Source organism: Lactuca sativa, chromosome 3 (genome assembly GCF_002870075.4).
Source record: "Lactuca sativa cultivar Salinas chromosome 3, Lsat_Salinas_v11, whole genome shotgun sequence".
NCBI classification, from domain to species: Eukaryota; Viridiplantae; Streptophyta; class Magnoliopsida; order Asterales; family Asteraceae; genus Lactuca; species Lactuca sativa.
Window position 1 is genome coordinate 168,670,044 of NC_056625.2, and position 21,683 is coordinate 168,691,726.

The window sequence follows — 21,683 nt, forward strand, 5'->3', positions numbered from 1 at the left end:
TGGATATACCTTTGAGAATAAGATGTTTATGATCTATTAATATATTATAAGTTATAATATATTAATATGAAATCGTATTATTTAATTAGTGTTAATCAAGAATTGATTTTGGAATTAATTTATTGATCAAAAGAGGCTAATTAAATATGGACTCTTAAATATATATGGATTGGGCTAAGAGTTATTTAGGATGGGCTAAGAGTATGTGGAAGTCCATGGATAGTCCATGGAGCTTTTAACTCATGGATCCTAGGTAAATGAAGAGTCATGGGTATTAGGGTTTAACCCTAATCTGCCATACTATATAAAGAGGTCATTGGTTCTAGAACTGGCACTAGTGTGTGTGAGAAACAAGAGTGGGCTGATTTTAGTGAGCATCATATTCTCTCAAGTACTTCCAAAATTTTTTGGGTGATTTGTGACACCACTTGAGGCATCCACACTATCAGTGCTAGGCTCTAAAACTCTAAGCAATCAACTACAAAAGAAAGGTATGTTATTCTACTTAAAGTTTTGTATTACAAGTACCCCGTAACATGCTAGTTAGGTTGTAAACCTTGGAAAATTTTTTTGCATGTATTTTAGAGAAAACATAGATCCAAGGTTTCTAGGGTTGCATGTACACCATAGGAGTGTTAGAATGCCGAAAACACAATAGTGGTATCAGAGCCTCGACTTGTTTTCTTGATACTTGATGCAAATAGTTGAAAAAACTCATGTTTTATGCATTCTACCGAGTGGACTCGCTGAGTCCATGGGAGGACTCGACGAGTCCATGCCTATATGCGACCAACTCGACGAGCCAATTCATGCACTCGACAAGTTGGCTTGTCAGAGTGTAGTTTTTCGAGTTTTGCTGCTAGAAATGGACTAGAAACATTACCCTAAACTATTTTGGTGTTTTAAAACTTGTTTTAGATGGTGTAATGGTTATTCTAATCCATTTACAATGGCTAATATCAAAATTCCATGTTTTATATGTGTTAATATGATTCTTGAAATTTTGATATGAATGTTCATGTTCTTATGAGTTAATGTTAGATCATAGGAATTATTTGCTGAATTGTTTAATGATTAGTTGTTGATCAATTATGTGTTTTAATGGAATCCATAATTTGTCCTCAAGTTATGGATTACCAAAAGTCACTCTTTGAATGTCCATTTAAAACCACATATGTTACATAAAAATGAAAAGTCTTTCATTTTAATCAACCATTAACTTAGAAGTTATGAAGTTTAAAAGTGTTGAATAGTTTCAAAACTTGCCCTCAAGTTTGGAATTTGTAAAGTCTCACACATTAATACTTTAATTCCAAATAGTCCCTTAGAATTTTAGAAGTTTTTAATTCAACCCTTATACTTCTATAATATTAAAAGTTTAATTATATATATATATATATATATATATATATATATATATATATATATATATATATATAAGTATGTATGTATGTATAAGAATAAGTCAGTCTTACCATTAGTAGGACTCATTCACGAAGCTGGTCTATAAAGGGGGTATAAGGTTACTGCTTATAAAATGGCGGTTTAATAGGTGTCCAGTCTCACCCACTGCTTCCTTGACTGGTGGAGGGTCATTAGCCGAACGGGTAGGGTAGGACCTTAATACTCAATAAAAGTGTAATGAAATTATAAAGTATCTAAACCTTTATTAATTCCCAATCTTAGTTACTTTAGTAAAATGTGAAATAGGTGCTAACCCATGAAATTACACTTTGTACCTTACCAAGTCGTTAGTGGAGCATGTGTGGTTAACCGGCACACTAACAAGGACTATTAAGAGTGGCAAAGGGTGACTTAAGTTTTATCATAGATCGGTGGATCACGTGTGGTTAACCAGCACATTGATTGGGTGATAAAATTAAGGGTACCAAGTCAATTTGTATGGTTATTCACACCTTGTTTGTGATCCTCGGCATCCCAGTCACAAACTTGATGGGGCACAATCGAGATTTAAACATGCCATTGAAAGTTCAATGTATCTCAAAAGATCTAGGAGTTTCAAATCCAATTAAATCTTAATAATTTATTTTGTTTATAATGGTGGAAATTGGTAAATCATCATTTACCTATCTTCAAATATTTTATAGCTTGGATTACGACATCGCTCTTCCAAGTTATGAAATAGTTTTTAGGATCTTAGCCTTAATATTTCAGTTTGGTGACTTATTAAGGACTCCTTATCTAATTAAAACTTGTCTTTCTTTTATTTCAGATGTCTTCCAACACTGCTGCTGGCTCAAACCCTACAGGCTCCTTTTCCCTCATGAACTTGTGTGGGAAAGTCACTTTTGATGGTTCTAATTTCAATGAATGGATTAGGAACATCAGAATGATTACCCGCTATGAGGACAAGGAATATGTCCTTGGCAAGGAGCTTAAGGTCAACAATGAGTCCACTGCTACTCCTGAGGAGATTGCGGAGTTTGCTGCACATGAGAGGGATGTTACTAAAGTGTCCTGCATAATGTTGGCTACTATGACTCCCGAACTACAGAAATCCTATGAAGATTTCTACCCTATGAAATGCACTAGGATTTGATGGAAAGGTACCATCAGAGTGTGCGTCAAGAGAGGTATGAAATCATCTTCTCCATGATAACAGCCAGGATGAGGGATGGTGAACCCATCACCGGCCACTTGTAGAAAATGTAAAGGTTCGTGGACCGGTTGCTAAAGCTTAATGTGGACTTCCCTGAGGACATGACGATTGATATCATTATCCATTCCTTACCTCCAAGTTATGATCAGTTTCATATGACTTATCATATGAACAAGGAGGAAGTCACAATTAGCAAACTTGAAGGACTTTTAAGGACCGCTGAGAGTGGCGTTAAAGGTAAATCGGTTGTTACTTCTACACCTACTCCTACAACAGCCCCTGTTCTGGCAATTGGGCAGGGAAAGGGGAAGAAGCGGAAGACCCCTTCGAAGGGTACCAAGGGAAAGTCTCTTGATGGCTCCCCTTCAAGTGGGACCAAGAAAGGTCCCATTCCTCCTTCTTCAAACCACATGGAAGCACAATGCTTCTACTGCCACGAAAAGGGGAACTGGAAGCGAAGCTGCCCTAAGTACTTGCAGGATGTAAAGGATGGGAAAGTTAAACCCACCCATGCAGATATTTATACCATATGGTCCAAAAAATCATTGCATACTAACTCTTGGGCGCTTGATACAGTTTGTTGTATTCATATTTGTACTGATTTGCAGGGCCTAAGAAGTAGTGAAGAAGTGGAGCACGAGAAGATAAACTTAATCATGGGCAATAAGAAAGCATCACCTGTGACCAAGATTGGAGTCTATTCTTTATTGCTTAATAATGGGTTAACTTTATATTTGAATAAATGTCGTTACTCGTCAGGAATGGAAAGAAATATTATTTCCTTTCATAGTTTGTACAAGCAAGGATTCACATTTTCATTTGATAATAAAATTGGTGCTATTGATGCTTTTTATAATGATGTGTTTTATTTTAAAGCATTACTTTGTGATGGTGTATATGAAACTGTGTAGATTGTAGACAACTTAGAAATAATGTATTTCATATTGATTCTTCGATTACCTTGGATAAAGCATCCTTGTGGCATTGTCGTCTTGGACATGTCAACAAGAAGCACATAGGCCAAATCCAAAAGGCTGCAATTTTGAAATCATTTGACCTAAAATCAAATGATAGTTGTGAGTCTTGTTTACTTGGAAAAATAACAAAATCACCCTTCACTGGTACTTGTGAGAGGGGTGAAGGTTTGTTGGACCTCATACACACAGATGTGCATGGACCATTCAAAACCACCACTAGGGATGCTAATCGCTACTATGTGACTTTTACAAGTGATTATAGTAGGTATGGATATATCTTGTTGAGCCGATAAATGAGTCCGTACCTCCGAGGCATTCCACTAGAGTTAGGAACAAACCTGATTTTTATTATGATTATCACATCACTACTAAAGGTGATACATTTATCAGTGAGAGTACACTGATAGATTTGGATAAACCTAATAATTACAGGGAAGCCATGGCAGGCCCCGAGTCTGCTAAATGGAAGGAGGCTATGGACAGCGAGATTCAGTCCAAGTATGAAAATCAAGTTTGGAACTTGGTTGACGATGTACCAGGTTATAAGATAGTTGGGTGCAAATGGATCTTCAAGAAGAAGACCGACATGGATGGGAAGGTGCATACTTACAAAGCGAGACTGGTAGCGAAGGGCTTTACTCAAACTCCGGGAGTTGACAATGATGAGACTTTCTCCCCAGTAGCGAAGATGAAGTCTATTAGGGCTCTACTTGAAGGGTTTTGAGCATTCTAACACTCCTAAGGTGTTCATGTAACCCTAGAAACCTTGGATCTATGTTTGACTAAGATACATGCAAAATTTGATTTCCAAGGTTCTTAATCCTATCTAGCATACAATGGGAACTTTAATCATAAAAGATAGCTAGAAGTACATACCTTGTAGTAATTTGGATTCCTTGAAAACCTTGTGAGCCTAGCACCCCAAGTGCGATGCCTCAGGTGTCTCACACAACACCAAATGCTTTTGGAATGAATTGAGAGAAATGCCACACACTTAGAAATCGGCTATACCCTCTCACTCTTGCTTAAGTGGCCGATTTTGGTGAACATGTTGATCCTTATATAGTGTGTTACAATTACGGTTATACCATGTAAACCCAAATTGTCATGACCTTTCATTTCCATGACCCATGGGTTATATAACCACCATGGAGCATCCTATGGGTTTTAGCCCAACTTAATAATCCATGGAGCATTAGCCCATTATACAAGTAAGAGTGATTTACACAATCAACCCATATATTTAATTAGTCACCTTTTGATCCCTTAATTAATTCTAAATTAATTCTTGATCAATACTAATTAAATAATATTAATATATTAGAACTTATAATATATTAATAAAACATAAGTGTTATTTCTCTCATTTTAGTCTATCCAAATGCATGATGCCATGCAACCCAAATGGACCATGCCAAACCGGGTTAATTACATACCAGAAATAGCTATGGACTTAGACACCTTATCCAACAGTCTCCCAGTTGGATAAGTGTAATAACTATAACTGCAAGTATGAATTCAAGAACCGATCAACAATCGTAGCTCTTTTCAAGGTCTCTCGGAACTAAGACGATGATGATACGCCATTTAAGATAAGTGATCATATAACCCTCTATTCAAGATATCAGCTGAACAAATACATGGAACAATGTCTTACTTATTATCCAGCAGTTTGTTTCTCGATCTCCGATTTGTTTGACACAAAACTTAATTGAACACATCAACTTAGCTCTGACTGGGCCCGATACATAGGTCAAAACAAAATCATCGAGGGGCCCATTTATCGCTTCTAATCCTAGAAGGAACAGATAAACTTCGACTCATATGCTTGTTCTACTACTTGTTGAATCACACACAAAAGTACGTTTTATAACATCGAGTTACCAATGCATTTTCGCACAATCAATGTATAACCAACTCATAGGCAACAAGTCATATCTCTAGGTTTGAAGACTTATATGATATTACCGTCTCACTCTCACTCGAGATAAATTCCATGAAGTGATACCAGTGAGCGTGGGTTGAATCAAATACTCAGAACTTATGAGCACTCATGAGTGTTGTAGTCATGTCTAACAACTTAGACCTCTACAACCAACTCATGACAGTCTTGATTCATACCTACTTCCAACATATGACCGACTGTGGAGAATTTGAATAATATGATATACCAAACATAATTATTCTAGAAGTCAAAGCATGTAAAAGAAATATAGTAAATGATTGACAAAAGATAGCAACACTTTACTCATAAATAAACACAACTTTTATTCCTCATCAAATGTCAATTACGATTTACAAATTTCAGAGCTATCTAACTACTAAAACTAATACCATCCTTCAGCCCTATGCGTCTCGCATGCTGGAGATGCTTAACCCTACCTAGTCCCTTCGTGAGGGGATCTGCCGAGTTCTCATCCGATGATACCCTCTTTGTCACGAGGAGTCCTTCTTCTATTCGATGTCTGATGAAATCGTATTTTCTGTCAATGTGTCTGGATCTCCCATGATCCATTGGTTCTTCGCTAAGGCGACTGCACTTTCACTATCACATAAATTTCCATAGGGTCCTTTATAGATGGTACAAATCGAAGGTCTCTAATGAAGTTCTTTAGCCATATAGCCTCCTTTGTTGCCTCGCTTGCTGCTATATACTCTGATTCGCAAGTTGAATCTGCCACTGTCTCCTGCTTGGAAAATTTCCAAGTAATTGCTCCTCTGTTTAAGGTAAAGACCCAACCTGACTGAGAGCGGAAATTATCCTTATGAGTTTGGAAGCTAGCATCACTATACCCTACAACTCTCAAGTAATCATTCCCACCGAGGGTAAGGACCAAATCCTTAGTCCTCCATAGGTACTTGAGGATATTCTTTACTGCGGTTCAGTGAGCCTTGCCAGGATTCTCTTGATATCTTCTAACCATGCTCAAAGAAAAGGCTACATCAGGACGAGTACAAGTCATAGCATACATGATCGAGCCTACAGCAGAAGCATAAGGTATTCGACTCATTTCTGCTATCTCAGCCTTGCTACTTGGGCTCTAAGTCTTACTCAATCCGACGTTACTTTTGATGGGTAACTCTCCTTTCTTGGGATATTGCATGCTAAACCTCTTCATCACCTTATCCAAGTAGGTACTCTGACTAAGTTCAATTAGTCTTTTACTCAAGTCTCTCAGAATCCTTATCCCTAGAATATAGGCAGCTTCTCCTAGGTCTTTCATAGCGAAACACTTCCCAAGCAAGGACTTCACTTCTTGCAAGGTTGGGATGTCGTTTCCTATGAGTAGTATGTCATCCATATACAGTACCAAAAAGCTAACTATACTCGAACTAGCCTTGACATACACACAAGATTCATCTTCACTCCTCGAAAAGCCAAACTCTTTGACTTTCTCATCGAAACAAAGATTCCATCTGCGAGGTGCTTGTTTCAATCCATAGATGGATTTCTCAAGCTTACACACTCTATTAGGGTATTCTGTACTGACAAAACTCTCTGGCTGACACATGTAAACATCTTCAGCCAAACTTCCAATAAGGAAGGCGGTTTTGACATCCATTTGCCATTTTTCATAATCATGAAATGCAACAATGGCTAATAGGACCCTAATAGACTTAATTTTTGCTACTGGTGAAAAGGTATCATCATAATCAACTCCCGGAGTTTGAGAAAAGCCCTTTGCAACCAGCCGTGCCTTATAAGTGTGTACATTACCATCCATGTCGGTCTTCGTCTTGAATATCCATTTGCACCCAACTGTCTTGTGACCTGGTACATAGTCAACCAAGTTCTAAACTTGATTGTCATACATGGACTGTATCTCGCTGTCCATTGCCTTTTTCCATTTAGTAGACTCGGGCCTACCATGGCTTCCACATAGTTGTTAGGTTTATCCAGACTTACCAGTGTCTCATCACTGATAAGTGGCTCACTTTCCGCAGTAATATGGAAACCATAATAGTGCTCAGGTGCAGTCATAACCCTTGTGGAACGCCTCAGAGGTACATACCTGTCAATTGGATAAACAGGAGTTTCCACCTCAGGTTGACTGCTAGGGTTTGAAGTTTCTTCACCACTTGACTCTTGAACTTCTTCGAGGTCAATTTTCCTCCCACTGTTTCCTTGGCTTATTAACTCTCTCTCTCTCTCTCTCTCTCTATATATATATATATATATATATATATATATATATATATATATATATATATATATATATATATATATATATATCTCGAAACACACCCCTCCTTGCTACAAAGACCACATTCTCACTAGGTTTGTAGAAGAGGTAACCAAAGGATTTCTGTGGGTAGCCGATGAAAATACACCTCTCACTTCGAGGTTCGAGCTTATCGTGAGTCTCACGCCTCACAAAAGCCTCGCAACCCCAAATCTTGATGTGGTCTAGACTAGAAACTTTTCCAGTCCACATCTCATGAGGAGTTTTGGCAAATTTCTTTGTAGGGACTAGATTAAGGATATCGGTGGTAGTCTCTAAGGCATACCCCGAAAATGAGATTGGTAGCAAAGCTCGACTCATCATGGAATGAACCATATACAAAAAGGTTCGATTACGCCTCTCAGCCACATCATTCAACTATGGTGTCCTGGGAGGTGTCAATTGTGAGACAATCCCACATTCCTTAAGATAGTTGAGGAACTCTATACTAAGATACTCACCCCCACGATCGGATTGAAGCATCTTAATGTTCCTGCCCAATTGATTCTCGACTTCTTGTTTAAACTCTTTAAACCTTTCAAAAGTCTCTAACTTATGCTTGATTAAGTAGACATAATCGTATCTACTAAAATCATCTGTAAAAGTCACATAATAACGATTAGCATCCCTTGTGGTAGTTTTGAAGGGTCCACACACATCTGTGTGCACTAGATCCAACAAACCTTCACCTCTTGCACAAGAACCAGTAAAGGGTGACTTTGTCATTTTTCCAAGTAAGCATGATTCACAACTATCATCTGACTTTAGGTCAGATGACTCCAAGACTCCATCCTTTTGGAGTTGTCCTATGCATTTCTTTCTTACATATCCAAGATGACAATGTCATAAAGATGCTTTATCTAAGTTATTATTATTCGAAGAATCAATACACACCACATTATTTCCTAGGTGATCTACAACAGACATAGCTTCATGCACACCATCACAAGGTAATGCTTTAAAATAAAGAATATTATTAAAAAAAGCATTTATTCCACCAACTTCATTATCAAAATAAAAGGTAAAACCTTGTTTGTACAAAGCATGAAAGGAAATAATATTTCTTTCCATTTTAGGCGAGTAACAACATTTGTTCAAATATAATTTAAACCCACTACTTTGCAAAAAAGAATAAACTCCAATCTTGGTGACAGGTGAAGCTTTCCTATTCCCCATGATCAAGTTTATCTTTCCATGCTCCACATTCTCACTTCTTCTTAGTCCTTGCAAATCATAGCATATGTGAATTCCACAACCTGTATCAAGGACCCAAGAATTAGAATAGGGTGAGTTATTAGACAATATTGTGTAAATACCTACATGGGTGGGTTTCACTTTCCCATCCTTGATATCTTGCGGGTACTTTGGGCAGTTCCGCTTCCAATGCGAATTTTCATGGCAATAGAAGCATTCAGCCTCTTTTGGGTTAGAAGAAGGAGTGACGAAACCTTTCTTGGTTCCACTTGACAAGGAGCCATCAAGGGTTTTACCCTTGGTACCCTTCGAAGGGTTCTTCCTCTTTTTCCCTCTACGTTTCCCGATTGCCAGGACAGGAGCGGAGTTTGGAGTAGGAGTAGGAGTGGTAACAACCAACTTACCTTTAAGACCCATTTCACCGGTCTTTAGGAGTCCTTGAAGCTTGCTGAGGGTAACTTCCTCCTTGTTCATGTGGTATGTCATGCGGAATTGATCATAACATGAGGGTAAGGAGTGCAAAATGATATCTATTGCCAACTCCTTGGGGAAGTTCACATTAAGTTTCAGCAAACGGTCCACATACCTTTGCATTTTCTGCATAATGCCTGTGATAGGTTCACCATTTTCATCCGGGTTGTTATCATGGACGAGATGATTTCATATCACTCTTGACGAGCACTCTGATGGTAGCGGTCCATCAAATCCTAGTGCATCTCAAAAGGATAGTAGTCTTCATAGGACTTTTGGAGCTCAGCTGTCATAGTGACCAACATGATGCATGCCACTTTGGTAGCATCTCTTTCATGTGCCTCATATTCAGCGACCTCCTCAGGAGAGGCAGACATCTCGGGTACCTTAAGCTCCTTGTTGAGGACATATTCCTTGTCCTCATACCGAGTAACCATCCTGATGCTCCTGATCAAATCCATAAAGTTGGATCCATCAAAGATGACTCTCTCAAAAGGTTCATGAGAGAGATAGAGCCGGTAGGGTTAGAGCCAGAAGCAACATTGTTGGTTGAAATCTGAAAAGAAGAAAACAAGTTTAGATTAGATATAAAGATAGTCCTTAATAAAACACCCAAATGTAATATTAAGGCTAGGATCCAATCACAATATATTATAACTTAGAAAAGGGATGCCGTAATCTAAGCTATAACATACTTTAAAGGTAGGTGAATGACGATTCACCAATTTCCACCATGAAAAACGAAATATAAATTATTAGGTTTTAATTGGTTTTTAGAAACTCCTAAATTCTTTTGAGATTCATTGAACTTTTCAATGGCATGTTTCAATCTCGAGTGTGCCCTTCAAGTTTTGTGACTGGGATGTCGAGGATCACAAAACAAGGTGTGAAGTAACCATGCAAATTACTTGGTACCCTTAATGTTTTTCACTCAATCGATGTGCCGGTTAACCATACACGCTCCACCGACCTATGAAAGTCCTTAAGTCACCCTTTGCCTACCTTGTTAAGTCCAAGTTAGTGTGCCGGTTATCCGCACATGCTCCACTAATGATTTTTATCAAAGTGTAAAGTGTAATTTCATGGGTTAGTACCTTATTCACATTTTCCTAAAGTAACTAAAATTGAGAATTTATAAAAGCATTTAGTGACTTTATAATAATCATTATACTTTTAATGAAAATTTAAAGTCATTTTCCTACCTGTTCGGCTAACAACTCTTCACCAGTCAAGGAAGCGGTGGGTGAGAGTGGACACCCATTAAGCTGCCATTTTATAGACAACAACCTTATACCCTCCTTATAGACCGGCTTCGTGAATGAGGCCTACTAACGGTAAAACGACTTGATCTTATATATATATATATATATATATATATATATATATATATATATATATATATATATATATATTAACTTATAATATTATAAAGTATAAGGGTTGAAATTTAACTTTTAAAATTCTAGCGGTTGGAACTAAAGTTTACTAGATGACTTTACATGTTCCAAAACTTGAGGGCAAGTTTTGTAACTTTACAAAACTTTTCAATTCATAACTTATGAGTTATTGTTTATTAAAAATGAAGACTCTTCATTTTTTTGTAGCTTATGTGTTCTTTTAATGGATTTATTACAAAGTGACTTTTGGTTATCCATAACCTGAGGACAAGTTATGGACTCCATTAAAACGCATCAAGATCATGAATTAACTACCAATCAATAGCACATAATTCCTATGATCTTGCAAGAAGTCATGAGAACATGAATATTCATATCAAAATTTCAAGAACATATGAACACATATAAACATGGAATTTTGATATTAGCCATTGTAAATGGATTAGAACAACCATTACACCACCTAAAACAAGTTTTAAAACACCAAAACAGTTTAGGGTAATGTTTCTAGTCCATTTCCGGCAGCAAAAATCAAAAATCTACACTCTGTCTGACCAACTCGTCGAGTGCAAGAACCAACTCACCAAGTTGGTTGAAGATTCTCTTGGACTCGTCGAGTCCCCCCATGGACTTGGCGAGTCCGTTCTACAGACAGCAGGAATTTTAACTTTTTTTTCACTATTTTTCATTAGGTATCAAACAAACAAGCCTAGGCTCTGATACCACTGAAGGGTTTTGAGCATTCTAACACTCCTAAGGTGTTCATGCAACCCTAGAAACCTTGGATCTATGTTTGACTAAGATACATGAAAAATTCGATTTCCAAGGTTCTTAATCCTATCTAGCATACATGGGGAACTTTAATCATAAAAGATAGTTAGAAGTACATACCTTGTAGTAATTTGGATTCCTTGAAAACCTTGTGATCCTAGCACCCCAAGTGCGATGCCTCAAGTGTCTCACACAACACCAAATGCTTTTTGGAATGAATTGAGAGAAATGTCACACACTTAGAAATCGGCTATGCCCTCTCACTCTTGCTTAAGTGGCCGATTTTGGTGAACATGTTGATCCTTATATAGTGTGTTACCATTACGGTTATACTATGTCAACCCTAATTTTCATGACCTTTCATTTCCATGACCCATGGGTTATATAACCACCATGGAGCATCCTATGGGTTTTAGCCCAACTTGATAATCCATGGAGCATTAGCCCATTATACAACTAAGAGTGATTTACACAATCAACCCATATATTTAACTAGTCACTTTTTGATCACTTAATTAATTCTAAATTAATTCTTGATCAGTACTAATTAAATAATATTAATATATTAGAACTTATAATATACTAATAAACCATAAGTGTTATTTCTCTCATTTTAGTCCATCCAAATGCATGATGCCATGCAACTGGAATGTACCATGCCAAATTGGGTCAAGTACATACCAAAAATAGTTTTGGACTTAGACACCTTATCCAACACTACTAGCCATAGCTACATTTCATGATTATGAAATATGGAAAATGGATGTCAAAACCTCTTTCGTTAACGGAAAGTTGGCTGAGGATGTTTACATGAATCAGCCAGAGGGATTTGTTGATGCGATGTACCCTAATAGAGTGTGTAAGCTTGAGAAATCCATTTATGGATTGAAACAAGCATCTCGCAGATGGAATCTTTTCTTCGATGAGAAAGTCAAAGAGTTTGGCTTTTCGAGGAGCGAGGATGAGTCTTGTGTATATGTTAGGGCTAGTGGAAATATAGTTAGTTTTTTGGTACTATGTGTGGATGACATATTACTCATAGGAAATGACATCCGAACTTTGCAAGAGGTTAAGTCCTGGATTGGGTAGTGTTTCGCTATGAAGGACCTTGGAGAAGCTGCCTATATCCTAGGGATAAGAATACTGAGAGACAGGAGTAAAAGACTAATTGGACTTAGTCAGAGTACCTACTTGGATAAGGTGTTGAAGAGGTTAACCACGGAGAATTCCAAGAAAGGAGACCTACCGATCCAACACAATGCCAGAATGAGTAAGACTCAGAGTCCGAGTACAGAGGCTGAGATAGCTGAGATGAGTCGATTACCATATGCTTCCGGTATTGGCTCGATCATGTTTGCTATAACTTAGACTCATTCTGATGTGGCCTTTGCTTTAATCATGGTCAGCAGATATCAGGGAAACCTTGGCAAGGCTCATTGGACTGCGATAAAAAATATTCTCAAGTACCTACGGAGGACTAAGGACTGGGTTCTTACCCTCGATGGGAGTGATGAGTTGAGAGTAGCAGGGTATAGCGATGCTAGTTTTCAGACTGATATGATAATTTCCGCTCTCAGTCAGGCTGGGTCTTTACCCTAAATGGAGGAGCAATTACTTGGAAAATTTCCAAGCAGGACACAATAGCTAATTCTACTTGTGAATCAAAGTACGTAGCAGTGAGTGAAGCGGAAAAGGAGGCGATATGGCTGAAGAACTTCATTGGCGACCCTGGAGTTGTACCAGCTATATAAGAGCTTATGGAGATTTTCGGTGACAACAATAATGTGGTTTCATTAGCCAAGGAACCAAAAGATCATGGTAGATCCAGACACAATGACAAAAAATATCACTTCATAAGACACAAGATAGAAGAAGGACTCCTCGTGGAAAAGAGGGTATCGTCAGAAGAGAACCCTGCTGATCCCCTCACGAAGGGACTGACTAGGGTTAGGCATTTGCAGCATGCGAGGAGCATTGGGCTGAGAGACGATATTAGTTTTAATAATTAGATAGCTATTTCTGAAACTTGTAAATGTAATTGACATTTGATGATTAAATAAAAGTTGTTGTTTATTTATAAGTGAGGTGTTACTATCTTATGTTAATCATTTACTATTGTTTCAATTTTGCATGTTTTGACTTCAAGAATAATTATATTATTCAAAACTCTCCACATTTGGTCATACGTTGGAAGTAGGTATTGAATTAAGACTGTCATGAATCTGGCTTGTAAGATTTGTCTGAGGTGCATTAGACATTGCAATGGTTGCTACAATATTCATGAGTGTTCATAAGGTCTGAGTATTGGATTAAATCCATGCTCACTTGTATCATTTCATGGAATTTATCTCGAGCGATCATGAGACGGTAATATCATATATATCTTCAAACCTAGAGATGTGAGTTGTTGACTATGAGTTGGTACAAGCATATGATTCGAAGTTTATCTGTTCCTTCTAGCAATAGAAGCGACATCTGGGCCCCTCGATGATTTGGTTTTGACTTATGTGTCGGGCCCGGTCAGAACCCAATTTATGTGTTCTATTTAGTTCTATGTCAAACAAATCAGAGATCGAGAAACCACTGCAGGACATAAGTCAAAACGAAATCATTTAAAGGCCCAAGATATTGCTTTTAATCCCCTTAGGATAAAAGGAACAGATAAACTTTGACATTATATGCTTGTATTAACTACTCATCAAATCATGCACAACGATACGTTTTATAACATCAAGTTACTGATGCATTTTCATATCATCAATGCACAACCAAATTGTAGTCAACAACTCATATATCTAGGTTTAAAGACTTATATGATATTATTGTCTCACGATCACTCATGATAAATTCCATGAAGTGATGCAAGTGAGCGTAGGTTGATCTAATACTTGAATCTTATTTCAGAAGTACTCATGAATCATGTAGCAAACCTGTTGCAATGCCTAACTCCTTAGACAATCTTATAAGCCAACTCATGACAATCTTACTTCATACTTACTTCCAACGTATGATCGACTATGGATAGTTTGAATAATAATAATAATAATTTTATTATTCTACAAGTCAAAACATGCAAAGTGAAACAATAGTAATTAATTGACACAAGACAGTAACTTTAGTTAAAAATAAAACTCCTTTTAATCATCATTAAATGTCAATTACAATTTAGCTATTACAAGTTTTGGTTTATCTAATTACTAAAACTAATATCGTCCTTTAGCCCAATGCTCCTCGCATGCAGCAAGTGTTTAACCCTAGTCAGTCCTTTTGTAAGAGGATCTATTGGGTTGTCCTCTGATGATATCCCTTTTACCATGTGGTGCCCTTCTTCCACCTGATGTCTTATGAAGTGGTATTTTATGTCGGTATGCCTGGATCTACCATGATCTCTCGGTTCCTTAGTTAAGGCAACCGTGCCTTCATTATCGCAGAAAATTTTCATAGGCTCCTTTATGGATGGAACGACTCCAAGGTCTCCGATAAAGTTTTTCAACCATATTGCCTCCTTTGATGCTTTGCTTGCTGCTATGTATTCTGATTCACACGTTGAATCAACTATAGTTTCCTTCTTGGAACTATTCCATGTCACTGCTCCTCCATTCAGGGTATACACCCAGACCAACTGAGACCAGAAATTATCTCTATCGGTTTGGAAGTTGGCGTCGCTATACCCTACCACTCTCAAGTCATCACTCCCACCGAGGGTAAGGATCCAATCCTTACTCCTCCACATGTACTTAAGAATGTTCTTAACTACATTCCAATGAGCTTTACCCGGATTCCCTTGATATCTGCTTACCATGCTCAAAGCAAAGGCTACATCAGGGCGAGTACAAGTCATAGCATACATGATCGAACGAACTACGGAAGCATATGATATATGACTCATTTATGCTATTTCAGTCTTTGTACTCGGACTCTGAGTCTTACTCAGTTTGGCATTACATTAGATAGGTTAGTCACCTTTGTTGGAGTTCTCCATGCTGAAACGTTTCAACACCTTGTCCAAGTAGGTACTTTGACTAAGTCCTATTAGCCTTTACTTCTGTCTCTCAATATCCTTATCCCTAGGATATAAACAACTTCTCCACGGTCCTTCATAGCAAAACACTTCTCAAACCAGGACTTAACCTCCTACAAGGGTGGAATATCATTTCCTATGAGCAGTATGTCATCTACAAACAATACCAGAAAGGTCACTATACTCCCACTAGCTTTGACATATACACAGGACTCATCCTCGCTTCTCGAAAATCCTTACTCTTTGAATTTCTCATCAAACAAAGATTCAATCTGCGAGATGCTTGTTTCAATCCATAAATGGATTTCTTAAGCTTACACACTTTATTAGGTTACTTTGAATTGACAAAACTCTCTGGCTGACTCATGTAGACATCTTCAGCCAACTTTCCATTAAGGAAAGAGGTTTTGACATCCATTTTCCATATTTCATAATCATGAAATCCAACAATGGCCAACATAAACCTTATAGATTTAATCTTCGCTACTGGTGAGAAGGTCTCATCATAGTCAACTCCCGGAGTTTGAGTAAAGCCCTCAACCAGTAGTGCCTTATATGTGTGTACATCCCCATCCATGTCGGTCTTCTTCTTGAAGATCCATTTGCACCCAACTATCTTATGACCTGGTAAATTGTCAACCAAGTTCCAAACTTGATTGTCATACATGGACTGAATATTACTGTCCATAGCCTCTTTCCATTTTGCAGACTCGGGGCCTGCCATGGCTTCCTTGTAGTTGTTAGGTTCATACAAATTTACCAGTGTGTGCTATCAATGATAAATGTATCACCTTCAACAGTAATATGGAGACCATAAAACTCAGGTGTATTTCTAACTCTACTTGAACGCCTCAGAGGTAAGGACTCGTCAATTGGATCAACTGGAGTTTCCTCCTTGGGTTGATTGCTAGTGTTTGAGGTTCCTTCACCGCTTGACTCTTGAAGCTCTTCAAGGTCAATCTGCCTCCCACTGTTTCCTTGACCTATGAGTTCTCTCTTGTGAAAAACTCCTCTCCTCGCAACGAACACAACATTGTCACTCAGTCTATAGAAGAGATATCCAAAGGATTTCTGTGGGTAGCCGATGAAAATACATTGCTTACTCTGAGGTTCGAGCTTGTCGTGAGTTTCTTTTCTATCAAAAGCCTCACAACCCCAAACTTTGTTGTGATCTAATGTGGGAACTTTCCCAGTCCACATCTCGTGAGGTGTTTTGGAAACCTTTTTGTTAGGGGCTAGATTAAGGATATGGGCAGCAGTCTCTAAGGCATACCCCCAGAATGAGATAGGTAATGAAACTTGACTCATCATGGAACGAGCCATGTCTAGAAAGTTTCTATTGCGCCTCTTAGTCACACCATTAAGCTGTGGTGTCCTAGGTTGTGTCCATTGCGAAGCAATTCCACATTCCTTTAGATAGTCAAGGAAATCGATACTAAGATACTCTCCTCCACGATCGGATCACACCATCTTTATCTTCCTGCCCAATTGATTCTCCACTTCTTGCTTAAACTCTTTGAACGTTTCAAAGGTTTCTGACTTATGGTTGACTAAGTAAATATACCCATATCTACTATAATCATCAGTAAAAGTCACATAGAAGCGGTTAGCACTCCTTGTGGTGCTTCTGAATGGTCCATACACATTAGTGAGTATGAGATCCAACAAACCTTCTCCCCTTTCACAAGTACCAGTGAAGGGTGAATTGGTCATCTTTCCAAGTAAAAAATATTCGCAAGTGTCATCCGATTTTATGTCGAATGACTCCAAAACTCCATCCTTTTGGAGTTGGGCTATGCGCTTCTTGTTGACGTGTCTAAGACGATAATGCTACAAGCATGCTTTATCTAACTCATTAGAGGAATCAATATTCAACACATTAATTCCTAAGTTATCTATAATCATCACAGTTTCATATATACCATTGCAAGGTAATGCTTCAAAATAAAATACACCATTACAATAAGCATAAATACCGCCATTTTTATTATTAAAGGAAAAGGTAAAACCTTGTTTATACAAACTGTGAAAGGAAATAACATTTCTTGCCATATCAGCTAAGTAACAACAATTATTCAAATCTAAATTTAAACCATGATTAAGTTTATCTTCCCGTGCTCCACATCCCTACTTCTTTTTAGTCCCTACAAGTCAGAACAAATGTGAATACCACAACCTGTATCAAGGACCCAAGAATTAGCATGTGATGAGTTATTAGATTGAATAGCGTTAATACCTGTGAAGGAGGGCTTGATCTTGCCATCCTTATGTCTTGCAAGTACTCGGGGCAGCTTTCTTTCTAGTGCCCTTTTTTGTGACAGTGGAAGCACTCTACTTCCTTCGGATTGGAAGAAGGATTAGCAGAACCATATATGGTCCCACTAGAACAGGATCCATCAAGAGAATTTCCCTTACGGCTCTTGTAGGGAGCCTTCATCTTCTTTCCCTCCCCTTTTCCAATTGCCAGGACAGGGGCAAAAGTAGTAGTAGGATTAAACACAACCTACTTGCCTTTCAGATTGCTTTCTGCTGTCCTAAGAAGGCCTTGAAGCTTGCTAAGAGTGACCTCCTCCTTGAACATATGATAGGTCATACGAATTTGATTATAACAAGGAGGTAAAGAGTGTAGAATAATATCTATGGCCAACTCTTCATCAAAATTGAGTTTCAATTTTAGCAAGCAATCCACGAATCTCTGCATCTTTTGCAAGTGGGTCGTGATGGGTTCACCGTCCTTTATTTTGGTTGTGATCATGGAGGCAATGATCTCATACCTCTACTATCGAGCACTTTGATGGTATCTTTCCATCAAGTCATGATACATTTCATAGGGGTAGTAGTCCTCATAGGACTTCTGTAGCTCAGCAGTCATGGTTGCAATCATTAGCCACGACACCTTTGTCACATCCCTGTCATGAGTAGTGTGTTCAAAGATTTTTTCAGGAGTAGTAGTGGTTACATCAATCTCCTTTAGCTCTTTATCAAGGATATATTCTTTGTCCTCATAACGAATAACCATCCTGATGTTTTAAATCCAATCATTGAAGTTCGAAATTAGAAGCCTTGTTTGGGATAGACATCTGTAAAAGATGAAGAACAAATTTTAGTTTAGATGATAATCCTTAATATTACACCCAATGTGAAATATTAAGGCTAGGACCCAGCACAATATTCTACAATTGCGAAGAGGGATGTCGTAATCCAATTGTAAAATATTTTAAGGTAGGTAAATGACGATTTACTAATTTCCACCATGAAAAATGAAATAGATTATTAAGTTTTAACTGGATTTGAAATTCCTAGATTTTTAAGATTCATTTAACTTTTCAATGGCATGTTTAAATCTCGATTGTGCCCTTCAAGTTTGTGACTGGGATGCCGAGGTTCACAAACAAGGAGTGAATAACCATGCAAATTACCTTGGAACACCCAATGTTACAAATCACCAAATTAATGTGCCGGTTAACCACACACGCTCTATTGATCTATGATTAACACCAAGTTACCCTTTGGCACACATCGTCAGTCCCAGATTAGTGTGCTGGTTAACCACACATGCTCCACTAACAACTTAACAAGGTGAAAAGTGTAATTTCATGGATTAGCACCATTTCACATTTTTCCTAAAGTAACTAAGATTGGGAATTTAATAAAAGTAGTTACTTTATGTTTTTTTATCATTATACTTTTAATGAGGGAGAATTAATGTCCTATATTACCCGTTCGGCTAACGACCCTCCACTAGTCAAGGAAGTGGTGGGTGAGAGCTGACACCCATTAAACAACCATTTTATAGGCAGTAACCTTATACCCCCTCATAGACCGACTTCGTGAATGAGGCCTATTAACGGTAAGACCGACTTTGTCTTATATATATATATATATATATATATATATATATATATATATATATATATATATATATATATATATATTATTAAGCTTGTAATATTATAAAGTATAAGGGATGAATTTTAACTTTTAAAATTCTATGGTTTGGAATTAAAACTTCATTTAATGAGACTTTGAAAATTCCAAAACTTGAGGGCAAGTTTTGAAACTTGTCAAAACTCTTCACATTCATAACCTATGAGTTTATTTGATTTTAATTAAGAGACCTTTCATTTTCCATGACTTGAGGACAAGTTATGGAGGTCATTAAAATGCATTTAGATCATTATTCTAACAACTAAAATTATCACATACTCTATGATCGAACTAAACTCATAATCAAGATAATTTCTAGTCAAGAATTTGAAAGCAATTTATTTTATCATATAAAAAAAATTATTTTAAAACTTTGACAATTATCTTGTCGTTGGATGAGTACAAGCACCACCATATCATAAAAAACATTTCCAATGATCCAAAACAGTTTGTGGTAGTGTTCCAAATCCAAACCAAGCCAAGAAACTTGAAATTCTACACACAGAGCCTTAAACTCGTCGAGTACATGAACTGGACTTGGCGAGTTGCTCTGTTACTGAGTGGACTCATCGAGTATGTTCATGTACTCAACAAGTTCACCAGTCAGAGGCAAAAATTTTGACTTTTTCAGCTTTGAAAAACTAGTAAGCATCAAGTATAATTAAAAACAATCATAGGGTCTGATACCACTGTTGGGTTTTGAGCACTGTAACACTCCTATGGTGCACATGCAACCTTAAATGCTTTGGAACTATGTTTTCTCTATTATACATGCATATTTTCAAATTTTTCAAAGAATTGTCCTAACTAGCATAATGATTTCTAATTGAATAAAACATCTAGTTAGATGACATACCTTTTGAAGGACTTGTAGTTCTAGACCCTTGAAAGCTTGAGCACCTCAAGTGTGATGCCTCTAATGGTTCACAAACACCAATATGCAAGAGGATGATTTAAGAGAATAATCTATTTATCTCAAAGAGAAGAGGCAACCGATTTTGGTCTATGGAGGGTTCTAGTTATAGTGTTGGACATGCTAGGGTTACACGAGGTAAACCCTAATAACCCATTACTTTCCACATTCTCATGCTCCATAAGTTTAACCTCCATGGACTATCAATGGATTAGTTTAGCCCACAGTCATGGATCATTAGGCCACACTACAAGAATGATTGATTTAGATAATCAATCCCCATATATTTAATTAGTCTCTTTTGATCACAAAATTAATAAATTAATTCTTGATCAATACTAATTAAATAATTCCATATTAATATATTACACTTGTAATATATAAATAAACCATAAAGAACCCTATTCTCAAAATTCATCCTATTAAATTGCATTGGTGAAGGCAACCCAAAAGGATCATACTACAATCGGGTCATGTGCATACCAATTATAGTTATGGGATTAGACACTAAATCCAACACAAAGACCTAACTCCATCGATAGCAGCCAAAAATTGAGAAGAATCTTTAAGGATCATCCATCATAAAATGAAGCCATCAAACTAATGATCAAGTTTCTTCCATCTCACCCTCTGTTTAGAGCTTTCGATTCCTTCACAGAAGCTATACCACAAGACGTTCTATTCAAGTTTGCGTTCTCGACATTCAGACCTCATGACAAACCTCAAGAAGTTTATCTCAATCTCATCGATGAATCTTTGGTGGTTTTGACAAAAGAAAAGTTTATTGATGGAATCAACCAAATGGTTCTTCCTTTAACAAAATTCTACTCTCAAAGCACAACTGATGTGTGTTTTGCAATGTATCAAATGGGGTATTAGACAAAGCTCAAAGGCATAAGAAAACCAAATTGCTTGTTGTTTGGCAATTTGTTTTTCATTTTGTGATTAGGTGTCTCTCAGGCAGAACAGGAGGGGCAGATAACATGGGGAAAAAAACTTCTGGACATCGTATGGAGTATCTACACTGGAAATGTAGTCAACTATGGGAAAATCATCTGGGATGATTTTCTAGAATACGTTTCCAACGATGCACCTAAGGAAGGAATGAAAGAACTCATGTTTGCAGGGTTTCGGTCATTGTGCATTGTTGATCCTCACAAAGATGCTCA